This window comes from Saimiri boliviensis, chromosome 2 (genome assembly GCF_048565385.1).
Source record: "Saimiri boliviensis isolate mSaiBol1 chromosome 2, mSaiBol1.pri, whole genome shotgun sequence".
NCBI lineage: Eukaryota > Metazoa > Chordata > Mammalia > Primates > Cebidae > Saimiri > Saimiri boliviensis.
The window spans coordinates 42,821,242-42,848,644 of NC_133450.1; the positions used below are offsets into that span (position 1 = coordinate 42,821,242).

Genomic DNA, 27,403 nt, shown 5'->3' on the forward strand with positions numbered 1-27,403 from the left:
TTAGTCGGGCGTGGTGGCTGGCGTCTATAATCCCAGAGATGCTACTTGGGAGGCTGAGGCAGGAGAATCACTTGAACCTGGGAGGTGGAGGTTGCAGTGAGCCACAATTGCGCCATCACACTCCATCCTGGGTGACAAGAGCAAAACTCTGTCTCAAAAAGTTCTTAGACGTGACTAATAAAAAGACAAAATAACCCAATTAAAAGTAAGCAAAAGATTTTAAAAGACCAGATGGCTAATAAGCCCATGAAAAGATGCTCAACATCATTAATATTCAGAAAAATGCACACTAAACACATACTCACTTGAATGACAATAATCAAAAGTACAGAACAATAAAAAGGGTTGGTGCAGATGTGGAGAAACTAGAACCCATGGACATTGCATATGAGAGTACACAATATGCAGCCACTTTGAAAATTAGTTCAGTAGTTTTTATTAAAGTTACAAGTAAATTTACTTAATTACTTAGCAATTCTACTTAAAAGCATCTACCCAGAAGAAATGAAAAGATATAACCACAAAAAGACTTGTACATGAATGCTTATAGCAGCTATTAATAGCAGCTAGTGGAAACAATCTAAATGTCCACCAATTGTGAATGGATAAATAAAATGTGGTACATTCATATACGTAGTATGAATATGAATTTCTTTCTTGAGCATTCACATGATATGCTGAATTTTATTACTATTCAACAATAAAAATGAAATATTGATACATGCTACAACACGGATGAACTTCAAAAACATTATGCTAAACGAAGCCAGATGCAAAGGACTAATATATTACAGGATTTTTATAGGAAATGTTCAGAAAGGGGAAAATTACAGAGACAGAAAAGAGATTAACAATTGCTGTGGGCTAGAAGTGTTAACGTATTGTGACTGCAAATGAGTATCAGAGACCTTTTTGGAGTGATGAAAACATCCTAAAATTGGATTACTGAAATGGCTACGAAATTCTGTAAATTTACCAAAAATCAATGAATTCCATATTTAAAATGAGTAATTCTTATGGTAAGCAAATTATATCTCAATAAAACTGTTAAAAATAAAGAATTTAAGATGGTAGTTTAAATAATTCAACATTACTGCCTGTAAAGTATCCAAGTAGAAATGTTCAGTAAAGGCAGCTAGAAATATAAAATACACTCAAAAGAAATTTCGCTATCATCAGCATCAAAATGATGGGTAAGGTCACAAGAATAAGAAAATGGGAGTGGGGGAATATATAAAGAGTGAGTTCTTAGCACTGAGTCTTGAAAAATACCATTAAGTAATTCAAGTTCATTTTGTTGACTTTCAAAAGTACAACACAAAACTAAGGCCCTTTCTGTTTTTGTTACTGTTGTCATATAATTGATAAAGAAACGAGGCTTTAAAAGTAAAAATGTAGTGAGAACAGCCACAGAAAACCATGCAACTTTAGGTAATACCCACACTCGGGGGGAAATGCATGCAAACTATACATTCAGCAGTATACATTATTGGTGTTTTTATTACCCTACACTGTAACAAAATGGAACCTGTTTCTCCTCTAAAATATAACTTAGAGCCCTACACTATATTTCCATCATATGCTAGTCAAAAAACTTAATATAAGCTTATGAGAAAAAAGGTTTTCTAAAATTCAGTCAGTTCCATATAGAACAACATAGGAACACTTGAAGAACAATGCAAAATGCTGACACAGGTAGTTCTACATGGCTGTTTTTTAATAATTTAAAATGTACTATTTAACTTTCCTTAGAAAGTTTAAAAGCTACTACAAAAGTTTATAATTTACTAAGATTTGTCTGTTAGATAATCAATACACTACAAATATTATCATTATGCTTTCTCACCAAATACAGGAAGAGCAAAGAATATCTTTTGTGCTAACTCTAAATACATACTATGTTAAAACATACACACACATTTAGAATGCAACAAACCATTTAGAATAACACTGTTAAATACATTATTATTTAACAAAAATAATGGCAGTAAAAATAATTAGTATATAGACTGTTAAAATAAGCAATAAAAATACTAAACATGAAAATCCAGTTCTATACCAATCAGCATATGGTTTTCTGTTAAGTACCATAGAAGAGGTTCCAATTACAAAGTGCTGGCAATTTAGGCTGATAGGTTAAATGATTCTGCAAATCCTTTTACACAATTTTAAATTCACAACTCTTTTAATTGACCTATCTTGCTTAATGACATTTATCCACCAAGCTATCCTCATCTTCAACGTATTTGCCAATAAGCCCTGTAAGCCTGTTAAACTCTGTATAATTGAATCTGTCTCCCATTAGACTGTAAGGCCCTATGCTCACTGTCATGCTTTACAGCATGGTGCTTGGCACCAAAGAGCTGCTCAATATCTTGTTGAATTAATGAATATAAAAATATAATAATATAAAAAGGCTGTCATGTGATGTAATAGTATGAACACCAAGGCAACTGTAAGATAATCAGGGTTCAAAATGCTATAAATTTAAGAATGCTCTAAGTATAAACAATTGGAATTTTGTTAATTACATTGTCTTGTGTACTATGAGAGTACACAAGAAATAAATCTCTACCTAGACTTTGATTTGTTTTTTCTTTTCACTTATTCATTACAGTCAGTGGATGATTTGCATCCTGGGCTGGGAGTGTGTTTTCTAGCCATCTTAGTACTTATTTTAACAAAACTTTAGATAAAACATTGTGCTTATTCTGTGGCATTCATCATCCATTCATACAACAAATATTAACCATCTACTATATGCCAAGAACTGAAAAGAACATCAAGGAACCAAACACATACAAGCCCCTGGCCTCAGGGAGCTTATATCCCAGTAAATCACATTACAGTGAGATTGTGCAGTCCCTTTTTATTTCTTAGGGTCATTTAATCACACAAAAAATTGATAGTGGTGGTTGTTTTCATGAACAAATCTGCTCACATGTTAAATTTATCAAATTCTATAGAACATGCTAGATGGAATCAGAAACCAGAATATTTCATTCTGGTAGTTTTAAATTACCATAATTCTAGTGACTATTTCCAAGGAAAATATCTCCAGGAAGCCTTTTAGAAAATCCGTTGAAGTAATTCTGAATGACTATTTCTATTTTGGTAATGTTTTAATAATTTAAGTATGTGTGGACATGTGTGTCATGTATGGATCTATATACACACAGATATGTCTATTTCTATATATGTGTATGGATGTGAATATATTTTTTAATAGCATGTGGTGTGTGTGTGTCCACACATATTTCTATAATGGAATAGAGTATTTAAAGAATATACCTAGCACTGTCTACAAGCTGTTCATTCTGAGTAATATTTCTTTGGTAATTCATTTGTTTTCAATTTATTTTAGAAGCTAGCAGATTTTTATACTATGCTGTTCTGGTCACTCTAGGGTGATGTCAGCCTGTCATCACTGCAGCAGCTGCATGGTAATAACTTCCTGGTAGCAGGTAATTTCAGAGTAAGCATAATTCATTTTCCCCCATAGAAATGACTTTCTCTAATTTCTTTCAAAATGTAAAGTAAACAGTAAAAGACAAATGAAGAACAGGGCCTCTATGTTATGAGGTAACTAGGTACTTCTCCTGGTACTGTTTCTAAACTAGAATGAACTGAGGTGCAAAATTTAGTTTCTGTAAGTTTCATTTTCACCATCTGCAATGGGGAATGGCGGGGAGGGATGTGAGTGAGTGAGGAGACTGAAACAGTAGGTCTAACTTGCTATCATTTCATGACCACTAAGTGGAAATAAGCCACTGACTCACAATGTATCGTAAAAATAAAATTTCCCTCAAATTTAATGTAAAATCATTTGATTCTATATATACTAAAGAAAGAGCCAGGAGCAAAAATGCACAAGACTGAGAGCCGCGTTCCCAACTCTATCAGAATCATCAGACTATATTCTTTTTCCCAATGTATGTTTGGGAATAAGTAGAATATAACAGTAAAAAAAATCATAGTTGGCTCTTTTAAGCATCCTAATGATGACTTACTTGCACTAATCAGCCTTTATGAGCACTCTTTGTCTTTTAAAATGTAGTACCTAATAGTTAGATTTAACAATTTTCACAAAAAAATTTCTTCTAAGACAGGCTTCTTCAAAATAAAAAAGAGGTTTCATCCTATAGACACCCCACCATATTTTTTTAGCTCTTCAGCAATGTTCAGTTCTACTCAAATACATATGATATGCTTGAAAACATCAAAGATGAACTTCTATAACTATCTAGCTAAGGGCCTAAGTTTCTTGCTCATCATTAGAAATAAAATGGTTCTAAATACATCTTCACTTGGCAAGTCAAGTCTCTGAAAAGGTTTCCAGCAAATTGGCCCTGGAAACTCATCAAAATCTGTTTACGACAGTGAAATTACTTCAAGGATTTGTCAGCCAATTCATTTGTAATCTTCTCCTTAAAACATAAACTAATTAGTGTTCCACACAGAAAAATGTCATTTAATATTCTAACTCTAAATTTAGAATTCTCATTATATCAATATAAATTTTACCTTAAGAAGTTCAAAAATGAATAGTAACAAATTTTGAAACAAAAAGATTGGAAAAAAATCAGGAAATGTTATCTTCCATTAAAAGATCACTAGTAAAAGATCAGTATCATTAAATCTTCTCAAATAATATATAATTAAAACTAAACTCTGGATATTTAATAAGCATTCCTATAAATTCCTTGTATTGGCTTAGAACTAACAAGGCTCTTATAGACACTAACTATAACAACATATCTGTGGTCACATGCAATTACTTTTGAGACAGGCATGAGTCTCAAACTATAGGAGAACAAAAAATATAAAAGGAACAGCATTGTCTCCCTCTGCTTTAACCTGTTTTGACTATAATTGCATTCATACAAATTTATCTCGCTCTCTACAAAATGCAAAAATAAAAATAGGAAAGGAACTAAGCTAGTCATTATGGTTAGTTCCACATCTGAAATACCTAAGAAAGATCAAACTGTTACCTAGAAGGGTCCTAAATTATGTGACTGACTTAAGTTCAACACAGCTATATTGTGAAGTGCACAGGGATTTGGTTCTAAAGTCAGATTGAGGCACATGCACACACACACACACACACACACACACACACACACACACACACACACAAAAGTCAAAATAACCCCTCAAAAATCCCTCAAATTGCCTATAAAGTATATATACATTGTTCTATGCATATTTTAATCTCTTTATATAAATCCAACTCAGCTAGTTTTTCCTCTAACATTGGAACAGATCACTAAAGTAGGTGGCTTGCATTTGGCATCTATGACATTTCAAAAAATTTCTTTACTTGGGAGAAGAGAGGCATTTTGCTATTTTTCTCCCTGGTTTGGTGTTGTTTTCAACTTCAGTTGAATTCAAGCAAATTAAATGCACATATAATTCTACTGAATATGTCAAACATTTGAATTTTCATTCAGCTGAGTTCATAGAAGAAAGGGCATTTGGCAGAACCTCTGAAGGCTGAAACAGCCCTGAAATGGACAGGAAGAAAGAGCATTCCTAGTAAAGAGAATTTCAATACTCAGAGTAGCTTCAATACAGCAGTGAAAATAGAAGCCAGAATACAAAGAAAGAAAAAGAGGAAGAAGAAACACTAAGTAAATCTTATTTTCATTAAATTATAAGACAAATGAAAATAGGGAGATATGCTAGTAGCTTAAAGGAAAAGCAGCATACAAGAAAAATATTTTGTTTATTTTGTTTGTTTTTGTTGTTATAGGATTTATTTTTTCCTTGGGCACTGATAAATGTGATACAATGTTGAAAAGTATTATTTTTACATTCTTTCTCTGATGCTTGTCTTATTACTGAACTACCATTTGTTGCCAAGAGGACATAGTGTCCAGCAAACCATATCTGTTTCTATATAAAGATCAGAAAAGAAAAACATCAACAAGACTATCTGATTAGACAAAACCTGCCTCCTTTAAGAGTCTACATTAATTTTTTAAAAAGCAGTATCTACAAGACATTTTCTCTAAAAACTTTCAGGCACATAGCATTGTAGCTCATTTTCTTTTACTAATTTCAAAAAAAAATTCAAAGAATTCCTATCTTGACACTATGTGAACTTTAACCAACAATAACAACTTATACATAAGTCTAAATTTCCCAATGTAATAAAATATAAAAATGGCTTAATATAAAATTATCTACTAATACTACTACTATTACATAAGCAAAACAAAAAATATCATGTAAGATTAGTAGTCTTTTAAAGCAGAAATATTTTTCATTGAAAAGATGGAAGTTTCTTTATGCCATTATAGAGACTGAATAATTTAAGAGACCATATTTATTTAGATTTGACTCTTCTGTGCCTAGTACAGTAGTTGGTATAACAGGAATATTTGTTTCATGAATGAAGAAATGTTTTAAATGATCCCTCTAATCATCTACCCCATCTCCAAAAAAACCTGCACAACAAATCTCCTTGTTCTATTTGAGGTCATTTAACAACAAAAAAGGTAGTTGTTTTGCATTCCCATTGTAGAAAATAAGTGAAGACCGAAGCTAGACTGTCACTGATTTTAACTTTCTTCTGTCCTGAAAAGAAACAACGAACACTTTAAATACTCTAACCATCCCAATCTAACTTTCCCAAACCAAATACACATATACACAAGCACCAACACCACCATCACAGTCATAAAACCACCATGCGATTAAGTCTAGAACCTAAAATGTAGAAAAGAACAGAATATTTAAGACACTGACTTGATACCCTTCTTACCTGAAATTTCACATAAAGTTTCTATCATTAAAGTCATGCAGATATGGAATGTGATTACTAACAGTGCAATTCCACTAAAATGATACAGGAATATTTGCTGAACATATACTATGCGCCAAGCACTGTGTTAGGCATTACATACACATTTGAGGTGTTTTACTTGTTTTACAGGAAAAACAAAATGAAGCTCTCCAAGACCAAGTAACCTACCCAGATTTTAAACCCTATACCACTAAAATCCACCAAGTACTTTTCTATTATAAGACTAAAATATGAAAATTTATTTTTTAAACTTTTGGTGGATGTTAGGCACGTGAAGATGTAACAGAAAGTATACCACCATAATTGTTCCTATTTTCAAGCATTTAACAATATATATTTATAAAAATTAATTTATTAAACATTATTAAATATGCTTATTTGTTTAAAAATATTAGTATATAAGTACTTTTTAAATAAAAGATACTCTAGTTCATTAAAGCATATCGATTTATTTTTTGAAAATATTTACACTCAACTTTTCCACAATACATTCAGATGAAGGCAAATTTCATCTCTACTGAGACATGTGCTTCAACCTTGTTAGAAACTCACTTAGAAGTTGGCTTGTTTTTACAACAAGCAAAAATAATATTTTCTTCAAACAACATAAAATTGATGGCTTGTCTGTGAATCAATGTAAATTGCACATTCTTTAAAATATGAACCAGTTTAGTTAAGACTATTTCAACTAAAAAGAGTAATCCCTAGCAACGCAGAATTACCTTTCTTGAAAGTTGACTATACTAATCAATCCTTTAAATCACAGTTTACTGTACTTTAACAGATCACTCTTCATAATTAAGATCTTATGATATGAACTACAAAAAACAATACAGAGAAATCACAATTCTTTATAAATTTTTCATCTGAGAACATATGTATGTTATCAGTGAGCATAGTGGTGGGCCCACAAATACAAGAATATACAAATTATCACATCACTTGTGTTAGTTTTTTAAAATTAAAGAAACTAAAATTTTATAGCCTTCCTTTCACTAATTAGTTAATTAGTAGAAAGGTACATTTAGTAAAACAATGCCCTAGAGGACAAAGAAAGCAGCTCATATAAGAGGTTTTAGTAACACAGCTTTGAAGCCCTTCTGAAAACTACTTGATAAAAGTACCGTAACATTCTGCCAGTTGTTGAGACAGGTGCTACTGCCAATCAGCTGCATCTGCTGAAGCACATTCTAAAGATTAGTAATTAATCCCTATACTAAAACCAATGGTTGCCTATCATTTGTCTATGATAACCATTTTTTTAAAAAAAATAGTCACCAAAAAGTAAAGAAAAAAAAAGAGTCATGAAATACAACTCTAGATAAAATATAAACCCAGGTAAGCTCTGCGTCTTCTTACTTAGTTATATCTTTTCAGGGGTTCTTTATGTGAAACTGAAAGCACTGGCTGGAGTCCTAGGGTCTTACAGCCTCTCTACATTCTGTTTCTCACTTATTTCTATTTACCACAAATACATAAAAGTATTTCTGAGATATTTAGGAAAAAGAATCATACTATATAAGATTGCATTTTCTTTGCTGTTAAATTTCAAACCTTTCAATCAGAAACTCAGGATAAATATGACTTGTGGAGACATTTTCCAGATTATACCCATATTTTTATCAGAACTCATCCACACTCCCCTGCCTTTACTCCCATCACGCATACTTTGTTCTACCATCATATCCTACCTTCATTATCTGAAAACTGTTCAGAATTTAACAGTATTAAAATAGTCAATGCTTCCAAATCTGGCCACTTATAAAATATTCTGATGCCAAAGAAATTATTTTTAATCCATTTAAAAACATATTAACATATGTAGATAAAGAGAAAAATATATTTGAAGGTTCCCTTTTTATGATTTTCCAAATTTTTATGTTTTAAGTTAACACTCATTTTTGAATCTCAAGTAACTCTGATCTACCATGTTTTGAAAGTTGCTTTCATTCAACTGTACATGCCCGTGACCTCTAAAATGACCTCTACAAAAGCATTTGTGCACTTTACTGTGGTGCAAATCCTCACGGACAAGTTGAACCTGTTCTTTTTGGCACTGAGCCCTTGTGCTGAACACACAGCTGAGATTTATTATAAAAGGGGAACTAAGGGGCATTATTTCACAACATTTATCCTTCACATACAGCCAAGTATAATCTTTTACAACCTTTGAGAGCTCTTAAATAAACAGATTTTCTCTTAATTGCACAAAGAGTTTTTTATTTGTCACCAATCATATGGCATATTCAGATTCATTTTACATTAGGAAAAAGCTAGTACACAAAGCATATGTGCTAACAGTTGTAAAAATTACTCTCCTTTCTTAATATTTATTTTAAAATAAGACTTTTAATCTTCATATCTGAGGATAATTACCTGCCCTGCTGTCTTTAGCAATAGCAATGTAATAAAATAATTAACAAAAACCTGTCTTCAAAGATCTGTACTTAAAACAACTGGTTACAAAAACCCAACTTGCTATAACACTCTTATAGGCCTTTCTTTTTATACTGTCTTGTGTTTTCTTTTTAATTTCAAAGTTCAATTATAATTCAGGCACTCCCATAGCATTTTAAAAACTGTTCCCATTCTAACAACTTTGAACTGGATTCTGATATACAAGACTGCTGCCAGGCAACTTTCTCAATTCAACAGATCTGATACTGTGTGGGAGGGAGGAATTTCATGAGTCCTAAGAAATATCTCTAATAACAGGAATTACTGCACCATTTAAATTAATTCTTCAAGATTTGCAGGCCGGGCGCGGTGGCTCAAGCCTGTAATCCCAGCACTTTGGGATGCCGAGGCGGGTGGATCACGAGGTCAAGAGATCGAGACCATCCTGGTCAACGTGGTGAAACCCCGTCTCTACTAAAAATACAAAACAGCTGGGCATGGTGGCACATGCCTGTAATCCCAGCTACTCAGGAGGCTGAGGCAGGAGAATTGCCTGAACCCGGGAGGCGGAGGTTGCGGTGAGCCGAGATTGCGCCATTGCACTCCAGCCTGGGTAACAAGAGCGAAACTCCGTCTCAAAAAAAAAAAAAAAAAAAAAAAAGATTTGCTAATTGATCTAGCATCAACACTTGCCTTGTTAAAAGCAAAGAAACAAATACAACCTCAAAAGCAGTCTATCCTGCAAGTGAGGTTCATCTAGACTTGGTTGCGCCCATTTTAGAGCACAGGTGGAGTAAATTAAGCAAAATTCTTAAAGACCCTAGGACTTTCAAAACAGCAAATGAGCACTGGCTTCAACTTAAAGTCACCAGCTGCATTAGCCCCTAAAAAGAGGGTCAGCCTTGCCTTCTGAAACTTTGAAACCAGGCAGTGACTTCTCCTCTCTAGCTATAAAAATCTTAGATGGCAGCTTCTTTCAATAGAAGGATGTTTAATCCGCATTGAAAAATCTGTTGTTCAGGGTAGCCACCCTCATCAATATTTTAGATAGTTCTTATGGATAACTTGCTGAAGCTTCCATATCAGCACTTGCTGCTTTACCTTGCACTTTTATATTATAGAAATGGCATCTTTCCTTAAATTCCATGAATTAACCTCTGCTAGCTGCAGACTTTTCTTCTGCAGTTTCTTCATCTCTCTCAGACTTCATAGGACTGAAAAGCGTTAGGGATTTGGACCTGGATTAGACTTTGACTTTAAGTGAATATGTTGTGACTGGTTTGCTCTTTTACCTAGACCACTGAAACTTTCTCTATATAAACAATAAAAGGCTGTTTCATTTTCTTATTATTCATGTGTTCAATAGAGTAGCACTTTTAATTTCCTCCAAGAATGTTTCCTTTGGAGTAGCACTTTTAACTTTTCCTTTGCATTCACAACTTGTCTCAGTGTCGAGCACAAGAAGCCTAGCTTTCGGCCTATCTTCGCTTTTCACATGCCTTCCTTAGAATGGGTAATCATTTCTAGCTTTTGACTTAAAGACAGACATACGTGACTCTTTGCTTCACTTGAACACTTAAGAGGACATTGTAAGCAGCTGATCCTGACAAGAGGAATTCTCCCAGAACAGCACAACAGCTCTGCTAAGGGATAGACTGCCTCCTCAAGTGGGACTCTGACCCCCGTGCCTCCTGACTGGAAAATACCTCCAAACAGAGGTCAACAGACAACTCATACAGGAGAGCTCCGGGGGGCATCAGGCTAATGCCACTCTGGGATGAAGCTTTATTTTATTTTAATGTTTTTGAGACACAGTCTCACTCTTTTTGTCCACACAGGAGTCCAGTAACGCAATCTCAGCTCACTGCAACACTCCACCTCCATCTCCTGCCTCAGCCTCCCGAGTAGCTGGGATTACAGGCGTGTGCAACCATGCACAACTAAGTTTTGTATTTTCAGTAGAGACAGGGTTTTGCCATGTTGGCCAAGCTGGTCTCAAACACCTGATCTCGGGTGATCTGCCCATCTTGGTCTCCCAAAGTGCTGAGATTACCGGCATGAACCACTTTGCCCAGACTCAACGTTCTTTAAAAAAAGAATTTTCAACCCAGAATTTCATATCTAGCCAAACTAAGCTTCATAAGTGAAAGAGAAATAAAATCCTTTCCAGAGGAGCAAATGCTGAGGGATTTTGTCACAACCAGGCCCACCTTACAAGAGCTCCTGAAGAAAAGGAAAAACCAGTACTAGCCACTGCAAAAACACAACATATAAAGACCAATGACACTATGAAGCAACTGCATAAACTAATGTGCAAAATAACCAGCTAGCATCATGATGTCAGAATTAAATTCACACATAACAATATTAACATCAAATGTAAATGAGTTAAATGCCCCAGTTAAAAGACACAGACTGGCAAATTGGAAAAAGTCAAGACCCATCAGTATGCTATATTCAGGAGACCCATCTCACATGCAAAGACACACATAGGCTTAAAATAAAAGAACAAAGGAATATTTACCAAGCAAATGGAAAGAAAAAAAAAAAAGCCAGGGATTGACATCCTAGTCTCTGATAGAACAGACTTTAAACCAACAGAGACCAAAAAAAAAAAAAAAGGATCAATATAACAAGAAGATCTAACTATCCTAAATATATATGCACCCAATACAGGAGCACCCAGATTCATAAAGCAAGTTCTTAGAGATCTACAAAGACACTTTGATTCCCACACAATAACAGTGGGAGACTTTAATATCCCACTGTCAATATTAGACAGATCAACAACAATGAAAATTAACAAGGATATTCAGGACTTGAACTAAGCTCTGCCCAAGCACACCTAATAGACATCTAAAGAACTCTCTGCCTCAGGACAGAATATACTTCTTCTCAGTGCCACATAGCACTTAGTCTAAAATCAACCACATAATTGGAAGTAAAACACTCCTCAGCAAATGCAAAAGAACGGAAATCATAACAGTCTCTCAGACCACAATGCAATCAAATTAGAACTCAGGATTAAGAAACTCACTCAAAACTGCACAACTACATGGAAACTGAACAACCTGCTCCTGAATTACTACTGGGTAAATAATGAAATTAAGGCAAAAATAAAGAAGTTCTTTGAAACCAATGAGAACAAAGACACGATGTACCAGAATCTCTGGGACACAGCTTGAAGCAGTGTTTGGAGAGAAATTTGCAGTACAAAATGCCCACAGGAGAAAGTAGGAAAGATCTAAAATCGACAACTGAACATCACAATTAAAAGAACTAGAGAAGCAAGAGCAAACAAATTCAAAAGTTAGCAGAAGACAAAAAATAACTAAGATGAGAGCAAAACTGAAGGAGACACACACACACACACACACACACACACACACACAATATGAATCCAGGAGCTGAATTTTTTTAAAAGATTAAGAAAATAGACCACCAGCCAGACTAATTAAGAAGAGAGAAGAATCAAATAGACAAAATAAAAAACGTAAAGGGGAATATCACCACTGATACCATTGAATTCAAACTACTATCAGATAATAATATAAATACCTCTATGCAAATAAACTAGAAAATCTAGAAGAAATGGATATATTCCTGGAAACCTACACTCTCCCTAGACTAAACCAGGAAGAAGTCAAATCCCTGAACAGACCAATAACAAGTTCTAAAATGGAGGCAGTAATTAATAGCCTACCTACCAAATAAGCCCAAGACCAGACTTATTCACAGCCAAATTCTTCCAGAGGTACAAAGAGCAGCTGGTACCATTCCGTCTAAAACTATTCCAAACAATAGAAAAAGAGGGACTCCTCCTTAACTCATTTTATGAGGCCAGCATCATCCTGATATCAAAATCTGGCAAAGACACAACAACAAAAAAGAAAATTTCAAGCCAATATCCCTGAGAAACATTGATGCAAAAAACCTCACTAATATACAGGCAAACCAAATCCCGCAGCACATCAAAAAGTTTATCTACCACGATCAAGTCAGCTTCATCCCTGGAGTACAAGGCTGGTTCAACTCATATGCAAATCAATAAATGTAATCCATCACATAAACAGAACCAATGACAATAACTACATGATTATCTCAATAGATGCAGAAAAGGCCTTCAATAAAATTCAATATTGCTTCATGCTAAAAACTCTCAATAAACTAGGTAAAGATGGAACATATCACAAAGTAACAAGAGCTATTTATGACAAACCCAGAGCCAGTATCATACAGAATGGGTAGAAGCTGGAAGCCTTCCCTTTGAAAACTGGCATCAGACAAGAACACCCTCTCTCACCACTCCTATTTAACATCATATTGGAAGTTCTGGCCAGGGCAATCAAGCAAAAGAAAGAAATAAAGGATATTCAAATAGGAAGAGAGGAAGTCAAATTGTCTCTGTTTACAGATGACACAATTGTATATCTAGAAGACCCCATCCTCTCAGCCCAAAAACTCCTTAAGCTGATAAGCAATTTCAGCGAAGTCTCAGGATACAAAATCAATGTGCAAAAATCACAGGCATTCCTATACACCAAAGGCAAGCAGAGAGCCAAATCATGAGTGAACTTCCATTCGCAATTGCTACAAAGAGAATAAAATACAGAGGAATACAACTTAAAAGGGATGTGAAGGACCTCTTAAGGAAAACCACAAATCACTGCTCAAGGCAGTAAGAGAGGACACAAAGAAATGGGAAAAAATTTCATGTTCATGGATAGGAAGAATCAATATCATGAAAATGGCCACACTGCCCAAAGTAATTTATGGGTTCAATGCTGTTCCCATCGAGCTATCAGTGACTTTCTTTGCAGAATTAGAAAAAACTACTTTAAATTTCATATGTAGCCAAAGAAAGAGCCCATACAGCCAAGACAATCCTAAGCAAAAAGAACAAAGCCAGAGGTAACATGCTACCTGACTTCAAACTATGCTACAATGCTACAGTAACCAAAACAGTATGGTGCTGGTACCAAAACAGATATACAGACCAATGGAACATAACAGAAACCTCAGAAATAACACCACATATGTACAATTATCTGATCTTTGACAAACATGACAAAAACAAGCAATGGGGAAAGGATTCCTTATTTAATAAATGGTGCTGGGAAAACTAGCTAGTTGTATGCAGAAAACAGAAACTGGACCACATCCTTACACCTTATACAAAAATTAACTCAAGACAGATTAAAGATGTAAACCCAAAATCCTAAAAACCATAGAAGAAAACCTAGGTGAACCATTCATGACATAAGCATAGGCAAAGACTTCATGACTAAAATACCAAAAGCAGTGGCAACAAAAGCCAAAACTGACAAATGAGATCTAGTCAAACTAAAGAACTCTGCACAGCAAAAAAAACTATCATCAGAGTGAACAGGTCACCTATAGGATGGGAGAAAATTTTTGCAAGCTAGCCATTTGACAAAGGGCTAATATCCAGAATCTACAAGGAACTTAAACGAATTTGTAAGGAAAAAAAAAAACCCTATCAAAAAGTGGGTGACGAATATGAAAAGACACTTCTCAAAAGAAAATATTTATGCAGCCAACAAACATGAAAAACAGCTCATCATCACTGGTCATTAGAGAAATTCAAATCAAAACCACAATGAGATACCATCTCATGCCAGTCAGAATGGCAATCATTAAAAAGTCAGGAAACAACAGATGCTAGAGAGTATGTGGAGAAACAGGAACACTTTTACACTGTTGGTGGGAGTGAAATTAGTTCAAACATTGTGGAAGACATTGTGGCAATTTCTCAGGGATCTAGAACCAGAAATACCATTTGACCCAGCAATCCCATTACTAGGTATATACCCAAAGGATTAGAAATCATTCTACTATAAAGACACATGCACAGTTATGTTTACTGCAGCACTATTTACAATAGCAGATACTTAGAACCAACCAAATGCCCATCAATGATAGACTGGATAAAGAAAATGTGGCACATATACATGGAATACTATGTAGCCATAAAAAAGAATGAGTTCATGTATTTTGCAGAGCCATGGATGAACTTGGAAGCTTTCATTCTCAGCAAACTACCACAAGATCAGAAAACCAAACAACACATGTTCTCACTCATATGTGGGAGTTAAACAGTGAAAACACATGGACACAAGGAGAAGAACATCACATACCAGGGCCTGTTGGTGGGTGGGGGCAACGGGAAGGGGAGCAAATTAGGACAAATACCTAATGCATGCAGGGCTTAAATCCTAGATGACAGGTTGATGGGTGCAGCAAACCACCATGGCACATGTATAGCTATGTAACAAACCTGCATGTTTTGCACATGTATCCCAGAACTTAAAGTAAAATAAAAACATTAATAATAATTTGAAAGTTTGAAATATTGTGAGAATTACCAAAATGTGACACAGAGACACAAAGTGAACACATGCTGTTGGAAAAATGGTAATGATAAACTTGCCCAATACAGGGTTGCCAGAGCATTCAATTTGTTTAAAAATGCAGTATCTGTGGAGCACAATAAAGCAAAGCACAAGAAAATCAGGTATGCCTGTACATTCTTGCTGAGAAAAATGCATTGACATTAATCACTGATAGTATAAAGTACAAATTTATAAATACTTTAGCAGCTTCTTTAACTGTAGAATTTTCATCAAGAAATCACCAGATTGTTTCTTAACTTAGATGACTTCATCCAAGGCTTTGACTTACTTTGCATTCTTATTTACTGCTCCTAGTAATTCTACTTAATGACCAGACCAATGTTTGTTTTTTCATGTATTCACCAGATGATATCTGCTTAATAGAAATTCCCATAAAGTATGAACCCAAAAAAGAATGAAGTTATTTCTAGGTTCCCTGTTACCTATAAAATGCAACTATCCTTTAAGTAATCCTTTAATGACTTAAAAAAAGTCATTAATACATCTTACTAGACACTGTCATTATTTCTGATTACCCTATTTATAGCTTAAAACAGATCATTTTCCCTTTGTTTTTAGACAGCTTAAAATTTTGGCAGATTCTACATCCAGATTTAAGTTTTATCTTATATTTGGAGCTAGTCTCCTAGTCACTCTCTTCCTTTTACTTTGTTGCTTTTGTTGGTTTCATTTTTCTTTTTTTTTTTAAATCTACCATGTTTTCTGTGGAGGAACTAACCTTTGCATTTGACAACATCTAAAAAGACTGTTCAAAGAATCTCCTTTGAGCATTTCATTATGTTATCTTATTTTCACAAATAATACATTGCAAGGTATATTCCAAGCATGAATAAGGTCATTTGCACAAGTCCCATAAGCGTTAACTCACAGAGCTAGAATTTGAAGCCCTCAAACATTAAAGCCCAATCCCTACCACAATGCTATTCTGCCTATAGCAGTAAAAAGGCAAGTAAAAAAGTCTCTTGGTTATGCCATTAAACATAATAATAGGAGGCTACAATTACTCCCCATTACTTCTCATTCTCAACTCAAATGCTCCTAGTGGAAAAGTACATGTTGCTACTATGCAGAACATGGAAAAAAGCTTGAACATCTTTGATAAACAGTGGAACTTTGCTAGAATGCATAAGAGCAAAAGTATGTGTCATTTACCAATTCAAGAATAAAAGGCTGTGCATCAGAAGCATGTAATCACATTCATGGATCTAATTTCTAAAATGAAAATCAGTAATGCAGAAACAAAAAGACTATTTTACACAGCCATATCATATCAATAATCCTCATTCAAGAAACTAAACAAGGCTAGGTGGGCTGGTCCATGCCTGTAATTCCAGCACTTTGGGAGGCTGAGGCAAGTGCATCACCTGACGTAAGGAGTTTGATACCAGTATGACCAAAAGGGTGAAACTCAACTCTACTAAAAATACACACACTAGTCTGGCATGGTGGTGGGTGCCTATAATCCCGGCCACTCAGGAAGCTGAGGCAAGAGAATAGCTTGAGCCTGGGAGGGGGACGTTGCAGTGAGCTGAGATCCCACCACTGTATTCCAGCCTCGGTGACAGAGTGAGACCCCATTAAAAAAAAAGAAAGTAAATATATACAACAGTAATATAGGACCTCCTACCAAAGAAAAACTTATTTGTTCAGGATCTAACATTATTTTCTGTATCAAATTCCTTACTGGTGGTACAGTGGGAAAAAATTATAAAATCTACAGCCATATACTCTCACTGTGATTTCCACTATCTATCTGTGCTTAGTGATCCTATCTTTAAAAAAGAAGGGGATAAATAACATTCACAGTGCATATTTACATGCAAGTTCACTGAATACTATAAAATGCTCTTCAGTCTTACATCTTATTAGCATAGTAAAAGACATATTAGAAATCTAGGACCACGGGCAGTTCCAAACATTTCATTATATTGACTTTAGGTATATACTAATAAGTCCATTCACATTAGTAACATTCCTCTTTAGTGCAGAATATAACTCAATAAGACTATGAGTACTCAGAAATTTTGAATGTCTGTCATTTATTGCATTACCATTCAATTTAAATTTATGATCCCCCAAATACACTGTCAAACTATAATCTGAAAGAAGGAACTGTTTTGTATCTTATGGAAAAGTAAGCCCCAGAAATAAAAAATTACAGAAAAGAAATTTGTAATTGTGTTTATATTACAAGAATGATTTGCTGTTTCTCTGAAATGGCATGTAAGTCAGTAATTCTCAAATGTGCAAAGTATTTCCATGTGCTTAACAAGAAAACTATCCAAAACAAACACTGTTCAAAAAACTTCTCATTTTATTGCCTTACCATCTGTTTTTGTCCCTTTTTTGGGTTCCCACTCATTTTCTTTTTCTTTTTGAGACAGAGTCTCACTCTGTCACCAGGCACCATGCTGCAGTGCAGTGGCCAGATCTGCCTCCCTCATTCAAGCAATTCTCCTGCCTCAGCCTCCCGAGTAGCTGGGACTACAGGTGCGTGCCACCACGCCCAGCTAATTTTTGTATTTTTTAGTAGAGACAGGGTTTCACCATGTTGGCCTGGATGGTTTCGATCTCTTGACCTCATGATCCACCCACCTCTGCCTCCCAAAGTGCTAGGATTACAGGCATGACCCACTGCAGCTGGCCCTCACTTTCTTTCTTTCAGTTGCCTGGCTATTGCTCAGAGTAACACTTCTAAAAGAATACGGCAGCAAAATTAGAGACTCAATGGGCAACTCTAGCCCAGAATATTACTTGACAATGACGCAGTACAGAGTTAAACACTTACAGACATACACTCTTAAAAAGAATAATACATTTCTCAATGCAAATACTAAATATACTATGGTATCCTTTACCTAATCTTAAAGACTATCATTCAATATTTATCAAAAGGAAATCCTCTCATTAATAAAAGTCAAAACCAGATGGTTCACTGGTTAATTTCATCAAATAGTTCAAGAAGAAATACCACCAATCCTTCAGAAACTCTTCCAGAAAACAGAGGACAAGGGAATATTTTCCAAAGTACACTATGGGTCAATATTATTCTGATACTAAAATCAAACAAAGCCATTGTACAACAAGGAAGAAGCACAAAAACATTACATTAAGTCAAAGAAGCTAGACTCCAAAGACTGCATATTATATTATTCCATTTATAGAAAATGTTGAAAAAGACAATTACACAGAAACAGAAAGTAGAGAAGTGGGTGCATAGGGCTGGGGGTGAAAGCAGCACTAACTATTAACTGTCACAAGGGATCTTCTGCAGGTGATAAAATATTCTAAAACAAGATTATGGTTGCACATTTCTTTAACATTACCAAAATAATTAAATCACATGCTTAATATTAGTGGATTTTATTGTATGTAAATTAAACTTCAATAATTGTTTGAGAAAAAACTGCTGGGACCAGATCCAAGATAACCAAATAGGAACAGCTTTGGATTGCAGTTCCCAGTGAAAATGCAGAGGCCGCTGCAGGTGATCCCCAGGCAAGCAGGGCCTGGAGTGGACCTCAACAGTCATACATCAGAGGGGCCTGTTAGGAGGAAAACTAAGAAAGAAAAAACTTGACCATCAACAAACAGGATGCCCACTCAGAGACCCCATTTGAAAGTTACCAACTACAAAGACCACAGGTAGATAAATCCACAAAGATGAGAAGAAACCAGCGTGAAAGGATGAAAACACCCAAAACCAAAATGTCTCTCCTCCTTAAAGGGATCACAACTCCTGACCAGCAAGGGAACAAGGCTGGATGAAGAAGGAGTCTGATGAATTAATCGAAACAGGATTCAGAAGGTGGGTAATAACAAACTTCTCTGAGCTAAAAGAACATGTTCTAACCCAATGCAAAGAAACTAAGAACCTTGAAAAAAGGTTAGACAAAATGCTAACAAGAATAAACAGCTTAGAGAGGAATATAAATGAAGTGATGGAGCTGAAAAACACAACATGAGAACTTCACAAAGCATACACAAGTTTCAACAGCCGAATTCAACAAGCAGAAGAAATGATATCAGAGACTGAAGATGAACTCAATGGAACAAAATGAGAAGGCAAGATCAGAGAAAAAAGAGTAAAAAGGAATGAACAAAGCCTCCATGAAATAATGGGATTATGTGAAAAGACCTAATCTACATTTGATAGGTGTATCTGAATGTGACAGACAAAATGAATCCAAGCTGGAAAACACTCTTCAGGATATTATCCAGGAAAACTTCCCCAACCTAGCAAGACTGGCCAATATTCAAGACCAGGAAATACAGAGAACACCACAAAGATATTCCTGAAGAAGAACAACCCAAGGCACATAATCATCAGATTCACCAGGGTTGAAATGAAGAAAAAAATGCTAAGGGCAGCCAGAAAAAAAGGTTGGGTTACCCACAAAAGGAAGCCCATCAGACTTACAGTGGATCTCTCCGCAGAAACCCTACAAGCCAGAAGAGAGTGGGGACTAATATTCAACATCCTTAAAGAAAAAAACTGTCAGCCTAGAATTTCATATCCAGCCAAATTAAAGCTTCATAAGTGAAGGAGAAATAAAATCCTTTACAAACAAGCAATTGCTGAGAGATTTCATCACCACCAGGCCTGCCTTACAAGAGCTCCTGAAAGAAGCACTAAATAAACATAGAAAGGGACAACCAGTACCAGCCACTTAAAAAACAGACCAAATGGTAAAGACCATCAACACAATGAAGAAATGGCATCAACTAACGGGCAAAACAGCCAGCTAGCATCAAAATAGCAGGATTAAATTCACACATAACAATATTAACTTTAAACATAAATGGGCTAAATGCCCCAATCAAAAGACACAGACTGGCAAATTGGATAAAAAGTCAAAATCCATCGGTGTGCTGTATCCAGGAAATCCATCTCACATGCAAGGATACACAAAGGCTCAAAATAAAGGGATGGAGGAAGATTTACCAGGCAAATGGAGAGAGAGAGAAAAAAAGCAGGAATTGCAATCCTAGTCTCTGATAAATAGACTTTAAACCAACAAAGATAAAAAGAGACAAAGAAGGGCATTACATAATGGTAAAAGGATCAATGCAATAAGAAGAGCTAACGATCCCACATATATACGCACCCAATACAGGAGCAACCAGATACATAAAGAAAGTTCTTAACAACCTACAAAGAGACTTAGACTCCCACACAGTAATACTGGAAGACTTTAACACTCACTGTCAAAATTAGACAGATCATTGAGACAGAAAATTAACAAGGATATCCAGGACTTGAACTCAGAAATGGACCAAGCAAACCTAACAGACATTTACAGAACTCTCCACCTCAAATCCGCAGAATATACATTCTTCTCTGCACTGCATGGCATCTAAAACTGACCACATAATTGGAAGTAAATCACTCCTCAGCAAATGTAGAAGAACGGAAATCATAACGAACAGTCTATCAGACCACAGGGCAATCAAATTAGAACTCAGAATTCAGAAACTAACTCAGAACCGCACAACTTCTTGGAAACTGAAAACTGGCTCTTGAATGTTAACTGGATAAACGATGAAATGAAGGCAGAAATAAAGATGTTCTTTGAAACTAACGAGAACAAAGACACAACGAAGAATCTCTGGGACACATTTAAAGCAGTGCCCAGACGAAAATTTATAGCAATAAATGCCCACGTGAGAAGCAAGAAAAGATCTAAAATCAAGACCCTATTGTCAAAATTGACAGAGCTAGAGCAGCAAGATCAAAAAAACTCAAAAGCTAGCAGAAGACAAGAAATAACTAAGATCAGAGCAGAACTGAAGGAGACACAGACACCAAAAACCCTTCAAAAAGTCAATAAATCCAGGAGCTGGTTTCTTGAAAAGATCAACAAAATAGACAGACCACTAGCCAGATTAGTGAAAAAGAAAAGAGAGAATAACCAAATAGATGCCATAAAAAACAATAAAGGGGATATCACCACAGAGTCCACAGAAACACAAACCATCATCAGAGATTACTACAAATAACTCTATGCACATAAACCAGTAAACCTGGAAGAAATGGATAAATTCCTGGACACTTGCATCCTCCCAAGCCTAAATCAGGAAGAAGTTGAAACCTTGAATAGACCAATAACAAGGGCTGAAGTTGAGGCAGCAATTAGCCTACTAGCCAAAAAGAGCCCAGGTCCAGATGGGTTCACAGCCTAATTCTACCAGACATACAAAGAGGAGCTGGGACCATTCCTTCTGAAACTATTACAAACAATCCAGAAAGACGGAATCCTTCCCAAATCATTTTATGAGACCAACATCATCCTGATACTAAAACCCGGCAGAGACTCAACAAGAAAAGAAAATTTCAGGCTAATATCCATGATGAACCTAGATGCAAAAATCTGCAATAAAATCCTGGCAAACCGATTGCAACAGCACATCAAAAAGCTTATCCATCAAGATCAAGTAGGCTTCATCCTGGGGATGCAGGGCTGTTTCAACATACGCAAGTCTATAAATGTAATTCACCACATTAACAGAACCAAACACAAAAAACACATGATTATCTCAACGGATGCAGAGAAGGTCTTCGACAAAATTGAACAACCCTTTATGCTAAAACCTCTCAATAAACTAGGTTGTTAATGGAACGTATCTCAAAATTATAAAAGCTATTTACAACAAACCCACAGGCAATATCATACTGAATGGGCAAAAACTGGAAGCATTCCCTTTGAAATCTGGCACTAGACAAGGATCACGCTCTCACCACTCCTCTTCAATATGGTATTGGAAGTTCTAGCTAGAGCAATCAGGCAAGAAAAATAAATAAAGGGTATTCAATTAGGAAAGGAGGAAGTCAAATTGTCTCTATTTGCAGATGACATGACTGTATATTTATATGACCCCATCATCTCAGCCCAAAATCTCCTGCATCTGATAAGCAACTTCAGCAAAGTCTCAGAATACAAAATCAATGTGCAAAAATCACAAGCATTCCTACACACCAATAAAAGACTTAAAGAGAGCCAAATCAAGATTAAACTGCCATTCACAATTGCTACAAAGAGAATAAAATACCTAGGAATACAACTAACAAAGGATGTAAAGGACCTCTTCAAGGAGAACTACAAACCACTACTCAATGAAATAAGAGAGGATGAAATAAGAGAGGTTTCTCCATACAAACAGATGGAGAAACATTCTATGCTCATGGTTAGGAAGAATCAATATTGTGAAAATGGCCATACTGCCCAAAGTAATTTATACATTCAGTGCTATCCCCATCAAGCTACCAATGACCTTTTTCAAAGAACTGGAAAAAACCACCTTAAACTTCATATGGAACCAAAAGAGAGCCCACATAGCCAAGTCAGTTATAAGCAAAAAGAACAAAGCTGGAGGCATCATACTACCTGACTTCAAACTATACTACAGTAATCAAAATAGGATAGTACTGGCACCAAAACAGAGATATAGACCAATGGAACAGAACAGTGGCCTCGGAGGCAACCACACATCTACAACCATCTGATCTTTGACAAACCTCACAAAAACAAGCAATGGGAAAAGGATTCCCTGTTTAATAAATGGTGTTGGGAAAACTGGCTAGCCATGTGCAGAAAGCAGAAACTGGACCCCTTCCTTAAATGTAAAACCTAACAGCATAAAAACTCTAGGAAAAAACCTAGGCAAAATCATTCAGTACATAGGCATAGGCAAGGACTTCATGACAAAAACACCAAAAGCATTGACTACAAAAACCAAAATAGACAAATGGGATCTCATTAAACTCCAGAGCTTCTGCACAGCAAAAGAAACAATCAATAGAGTGAACCGGCAACCAAAAGAATGGGAAAAATTTTTTGCAATCCACCCATCTGACAAAGGACTTATATCCAGAATCCACAAAGAACTAAAACAGATTTACAAGAAAAAAAAAAAAAAACCATTCAAAAGTGGGTGAAGGATATGAACAGGCACTTTTCAAAAGAAGACATATATGAGGCCAAGAAACATGAAAAAATGCTGATCATCACTGGTCATTAGAGAAATGCAAATTAAAACTACATTTAGATGCCATCTCACACCAGTTAGAATGGCAATCATTAAAAAATCTGGAGACAACAGATGCTGGAGAGGATGTGGAGAAACAGGAACACTTTTACACTGTTAGTGGGAGTGTAAATTAGTTCAACCATTGTGGAAGATGGTGTGGCGATTCCTCAAGGATGTAGAAACAGAAATTCCATTTGACCCAGCAATCCCATTACTGGGTATATATCCAAAGGATTATAAATCGTTCTAGTATAAGGACAAATGCACTCAAATGTTCATTGCAGCACTGTTCACAATAGCAAAGACTTGGAATCAATCAACCCAAATGCCCATCAATGATAGACTGGAGAGGGAAAATGTGGCACATATACACCATGGAATAGTATGCAGCCATCAAAAACGATGAGTTCGTGTCCTTTGTAGGGACATGGATGAACCTGAAAACCATCATTCTCAGCAAACTGACGCAAGAACAGAAAATCAAACACCGCATGTTATCACTCATAGGCGGGTGTCGAACAATGATAACACATGGACACTGGGGTGGGTGGGAGCATCACACACTGAGGTCTGTAGGGGTTAACTAGGGGAGAGACAGTGGGGGCAGGGAGTTGGGGAGGAATAACATGGGGAGAAATGCCAGATATAGGGATGAAGGCAGGAAACCACACTGCCATGTATGTACTTATGCAACAATCCTGCATGTTCTTCACATGTACCCCAGAACCTAAAGTACAATAAAATATATATACAACAAAAATAAATATATAAAAAAGAAAAAACTGGTTCAATGACTAGATCAGGCGTCCCCAAACTTTTTACACAGGGGGGCAGTTTACTGTCCCTCAGACCGTTGGAGAGCCGCCACATACTGTGCTCCTCTCACTGACCACCAATGAAAGAGGTGCCCCTTCTTGAAGTGCAGCAGGGGGCCAGATAAATGGCCTCAAGAGGCCGCATGCAGCCCGTGGGCCGTAGTTTGGGGACACCGGTACTAGATCAACAACATATAGCTAGACTAATCAAGACTAAAGACAGAGTGTTGGGAATTTTTTTCAAATGAGCAATGTAACTCTTACAGGCATTAAAGAATTAAGAAAATATCATAAACAACTTTATGTCAACGAATACACTTTAGATGAAATTCTCAAATTGCTTGAAAAATACAACTTACTAAACAAAATACAGAAAAGCTGAGTTTATATCTTTTAAACTGTGTTTATAAAAAACCTATATACAAACAAATTACAGTCTCAGATGGCTTCACTACTGAACCCTATAAAAGCAAATAAAAAAAATAACATTAAATTCATACAAACTCTTTCAAACATAAACACTTTCAAGTGAGGACAAAGATCCTGACAAAACCATTGCTAGCATTACTGATTTTAAAAAATCATTATTTCAAAGTTAAAGACATCTTCAGGAAAAGTATAGAGCAATATCCCTGATGAATACAGACACAAGACTCCTTAATAAAAATATTATCAAATTGAATTCATATATATTATAACCATGTAGATTTTGTCACATGAATGCAAAATAAATTTAATATATAAAAATGAATCAACTTAAATTACTAATTAACATAAAGAAAAATGATATTCAATAAAAGCAGAAAAAGCACTTGACAGAATTCAACACCTACTTATAATTTTTCAAAAATTTCAGTACTCTAGAAATGGAAGGAACTTTCCTCAATCTGATGAAAGACATTCAAGAAAATTCTACAGCTAGAATGACATATAACGTCAAAATAGTAAATAATTTCTCCCTTAGGTGGGGAACAAGGCATTGCAATAGAGCAAGTAAAAGAAATAAAAGGCAAAGATGTAAAACTGTCTAAATGCAGTTAACACAATTGTTTATACAAACAATCCTAAAAAAATCTAAAAACAACTACTCAAGTAAAATAAGAAAGCTCATAGCATGAAAGCCCTAGTGTGTGTTTTTGTTTGTGTGTGTGTGTGTGTGTGTGTGTGTGTATTAAGCAATGGGGAATGAGATTTGAAATAACTATTTCCTTGAAAAGAGCATCCTACACATAAAATACTTAGAAAAATATTATAATAATTCTAACACAAACCACTGAAAACTATTAAACATTGCTGAGATTAAAAGACCCTAAATAAATGAAGTATATCATGTACATGTACTGGAAGACTCAGTATTTCAGATCTTAATTCTCCCCAAGTTGATCTATAGATCCAACAGAATACCAATTATACTTTTACCAAGTATTTTTGTAAAAATTGACAAACTGAATCAAAATTTTAAGGATATGCAAAAAGCAATCTTGAAAAAAATTTGGAACACTTATACGATCTTAATTCAAGAATTACTATAGTAATCGAGATAGTAAGTCATTGAAACAGAATAAGGAAAACAGAAACAGACCTAAACTTACATACAGTCAATTGATTTATGTGAAAACAATCTAAAGAAGAAAAGTATTCTGTACAAATAGTGTTGGAAAAACTAGATGTTCATATGCAAGAAAGAAACCCAAACATATACTTCATACCATACACACCATGGAATATTATGCAGCCATCAAAAACGATGAGTTCACGTCCTTTGTAGGGACATGGATGAACCTGGAAACCATCATTCTCAGCAAACTGACACAAGAGCAGAAAATCAAACACTGTATATTCTCGCTCATAGGCGGGTGTTGAACAATGAGAAGACATGGACACAGGGAGGGGAGCACTACACACTGGGGTCCGTTGGGGGGAAATGGGGGAGGGGCGCGGGTGTGGGGAGGTGGGAAGAGATAGCATGGGGAGAAATGACAGATACAGGTGAGGGAACGGAAGGCAGCAAAGCACACTGCCATGTGTGTAACTATGCAACAATCTTGCATGTTCATCACATGTACCCCAAAACCTAAAATGCAATAAAAAAAAAAAGAAGTTTTGAAAAAAAAAAGTAATACAAGATGGATCAGGAACCCAACTGTAAATGCAAAAACTACAAAGCTTCTTAACAGGAGAATTATCCTTGTGGCTTCAGGGAAGGAAGAGTTTCCTTAAATAGGACACAAAAATAACCTTAAAAGAAAAACATTCACAAATGTGACTTCATCAAAATTTAAAACTTCAGTTCATCAAAAAACATTAGTAAGAAAATGAAAAAGTGAGCCACAGACTGAGAGAAATTACTCATAAAACAGATGTCTGACAAAGGACTTGTGTGTGACACATTTTAAAACATTTTACAAATCAATAGTAGAAGGACAACTCAATTTTTTAATGGACATAAAATTTGAATAGAGCCATCACAAAAAGACATTTAAAAAAAAGGCAAATGAATGAAAAAAATGCTGAAAACCACTAGTTCTCAAAAAAAATACAAATTTAAATTACAATGGGATATCATTAATCATCACCAAAATAACTAATTAAAAAGGCTGACAACACTAAATGATGACTGAAAGTGCTAGGATTACAGGCATGAGCCATTGCACCCAGCCAGCCACTTTATTAGTAATAATCAAAAACCTATAAAGAGCTCAGGATTCATCAACAAGCAAATTGCTAAACAAACATACAGACATTCTCTGACTTATGATGGTTTGACTTACAAGTTTTGGACTTAATGATGATGCAAAATCATCAGCCATTCAGTAGAAACCATACTTTGAACTTTGATATTTTCCTGGGCTAGCAACATGTAGTAGGATGCCCTCTCATGATGCCGGGCTAATACAAGTGTTCTGAGTACTTGTATT

The 27,403-nt window shown here is 35.5% G+C and overlaps 1 protein-coding gene across 3 annotated transcripts in view; it reads right to left on the minus strand.

Annotated features, from left to right (window-relative positions):
• Window positions 1–27,403, minus strand: part of MNAT1 (MNAT1 component of CDK activating kinase) — a 222,431-nt gene that overhangs the window by 79,769 nt on the left and 115,259 nt on the right. The window contains exon 7 of one of the 3 annotated variants that reach the window (XM_074393163.1): window positions 1–27,403. This exon is cut by the window's right edge and continues 14,870 nt beyond it. The exons of the other annotated variants lie outside the window; for them this stretch is intronic. The gene's annotated coding sequence lies outside the window, so the exon portion shown is untranslated. 3 annotated transcript variants of the gene reach the window in all.